Source organism: Strix aluco, chromosome Z (assembly GCF_031877795.1).
Source record: "Strix aluco isolate bStrAlu1 chromosome Z, bStrAlu1.hap1, whole genome shotgun sequence".
NCBI classification, from domain to species: Eukaryota; Metazoa; Chordata; class Aves; order Strigiformes; family Strigidae; genus Strix; species Strix aluco.
Window position 1 is genome coordinate 77,435,917 of NC_133971.1, and position 2,890 is coordinate 77,438,806.

The window sequence follows — 2,890 nt, forward strand, 5'->3', positions numbered from 1 at the left end:
AAATTAAAGTAACATGTCCTGAGAAAAGAAAACCAGATACAATGAACTTAGCCCAAATATAAGACTTCCTTTGTCAAGGACAATCAACTATACCAGTTCAAGGTGGAGTACAGTAGTCTAGGGAACTGCTTAGAAAAAAAGGGTCTGGACCTTACAAAAGGTCATAAACAAACATGAATCAACAGTGTCACGCTCTTGTGAAAAAGGTAAACAACGGCTTTAAGAACAGGAAGACTGTAAGACTCAAAAAGTAATTTTACTTGGCCTTGTTAAATCTCCACCTCAAATATTTTGTCTGTACTGGGGAAATCTAGGGAATTTCCTTCTTCCTCTTCTTCCTCTTCCTTCCTCCCCTTTTCAAACAACTGTGGAGCAAGTGAAGAGAATCCAGAGAAGAAAATAAAAAGATTAGAACACAAAAATATCTAGAAATATGACCTATGTGCAGAAATTGAAAGTGTCAACAGTATTCAGTCTAGGAATGAGAACTCCAGAGAAACAGTCTTCAGATATGGAAAAGCCAACAGGACAGGAATAATCTATTTTCCACATTGATTTTAGATAGGACCAGTCTCACAAACCTCCTGCAGTGCCAGAGCACGTTGTCTAAGAGGCTGAGGATGTGCTGGGGGGATGAGGGTGTCATGTTAAAGACCAGGTTGGGCAGTAGCTGTAGGGATAAGCAAGAGCACACTGGTTTGTGCTTGGAAGTGATGATCTCTTGAGAGATCATGACTTATTTTCTGTGATTTCTATATATAAGTCCACCTCATTGGTGTATGTCTGGAACAATACTAGAACCTGACTCTTTGTAGTCTCACTTTGAGCATCTCTCTACTCAGTGATGATTTATTTACAAGAAGTTTTTGACACTTTCAGTTAGCTAATTTCTTGAATATCTAGTATTCACTTTTCCTGATACTGCATAGTGTGTGGCTCAAATCACACATGTTACAAAACCTCTACATATAGTATTCATACAGTTACATCTCAGTTTGACATTTGGCTTCCACAGATAGTGCCGTTAGTTCTACGGGAATTCTTACTCTACTACTTACTAAAGAATTCTTATTCTTTAATCCTTCAGTAATCAAGACTCTTTCTTTCTCATGAGAATTTAAGACTTGTTCTCTGTACAGTGCTTAGAAAGTTGCCTGTGTAGAGCATGGCCCTAATCCACCAGGGATTTATCAACTGCCATTTGACAGGTAAAAGGGTTTAAAAATGGTGGGAACATCCTGAATACTGAAGCATGAGAAAAGCATTTCAGGCTTTGTTGTAACCCTGTTATTTAACACAGTAACGCCAGACAATGTCATTCAAATATAGAGAACAATTAACCTGGGATTTCTACTACATTTTCTGCGAAACCACCAGAGAAGAGATATACCTGCTGGGTTGTTCAGGCTCTTCACAGACCAGGTTTCAATTTCAGTTTCATATAGGAGACAGGAAGGACTGAGAATATCTGAGAGACAGAGTAAGAGAGATACAGAGAAATCAATATATATATATATAGTTATATATATATACATACAGTTTTTTATATATATGTGTGTTTCATTAGAAATGAAGAGTCGTGAACTGTCAGTTACAGACTGAGCTGCACAGACTTCAGCTGTTCCCCAGGAGGAAGCCTGTGTCCTCCTTGCTCTGGGATTTTGTCAAGCCCAGGACCTGTAATTCATGTGCTAGTGTCTTTCTGTTCTTTATGAAACAATAACGTGAAGGAAACCACTGAGAAACAGGTGGACTCCAAATAACAACTTTTACTAACCACACCACATTTGGTCATATTTGCTGTTATTCTGACTGACTCCTGACAGCTTCTAAAAGTAAACCACTGGTTTATAAACTAATAAAACTGCAGTCTGATCTCATACAGATTAGCTGGCAGATGTAGATCTGAAGTGGATCAGCCTCCAGTGCAGCAAACTTATTGCATATCAGATACAGTGGCTTACTTTGCATTTCCTTGTGTTTCAGTGCCCACTCTATGGCTTTCATGACAAATTACTGTCTTTTTTCAAGAGTGCTTTCTGCTATTACAACCTATTCTGAGTAAGCTTTTTGTACTGAGAAAGAGTAGAATGACTGATTTATGTCAAAGCACTCGGGACTGATAGCAAGGCTCTCAGAGCCTGCTTATTGATTGCTTTCAGATATGCTGTGTGAGTTAGATTAGATCACATAATCTGTGATAATCTGTGATATAATCAGCAATAATACTAAATCTTATTGACAAAGTGGATTTGTGGGGATAAATTTATTAGCACGATGAAGTCCTGAGACACTACAGAGCTAACAGCATTATGAATATCTAGACAGAAATTTTGCAACAGAAGCTGTCCAACTCCCCATGTAAATATATTCTTGTATGAGCTGAAGGGCAGAACTGTCTTTTCTGTTTGCCGGAGAAACAATGGTCTTTTAAGTCAAGCAGCAAAGAAGTTCAAAGTTTTTGCTAACTTCTGTTTCTTCCTTTATTCTCTCTAGTTTTTAAGTCAGCCAACAAGTTTATCCACCTTTCTTTGGACTTGCTTTCAGAAACTTTTTCTTGAGATTTTCTAGTGAAGAGGCAGGAAGCATTTTGAGCAAATTAGAAATGTTCCTCTGTTAACAGTGTTGCTCATTAGGATAAAATAACAGCCTTGGTGTTCATCTGGAAATGAACTATTCTCAACAAAACCCACAAATCTCTGAAAACAACATTTTTTTTTTTTTAGTTAGCATACCTGATTCCAATATTACCTTGATCAAAAAGGACAGACATGGCAAACCACAGAAAACCATAAGAAATGCAACCCCAAGCTGGTTCCACTAAGTGCCAAATGGGACAGAGGGAGTTTTTGACAAAGGTCTAACAAGAAAGGGATGGATATCACAGTGT

The 2,890-nt window shown here is 37.9% G+C and overlaps 1 long non-coding RNA gene across 1 annotated transcript; it reads right to left on the bottom strand.

The window, feature by feature from the left end:
- Nucleotides 1-237: 237 nt before the first annotated feature.
- Nucleotides 238-1,433, bottom strand: LOC141918277 (uncharacterized). Its single transcript, XR_012621646.1, has 2 exons — nucleotides 1,391-1,433; nucleotides 238-365 (listed from the first exon to the last, which is right to left on the bottom strand). It is a non-coding gene; the product is annotated as an uncharacterized LOC141918277 (long non-coding RNA).
- Between the last annotated feature and the right edge of the window lie 1,457 nt (nucleotides 1,434-2,890).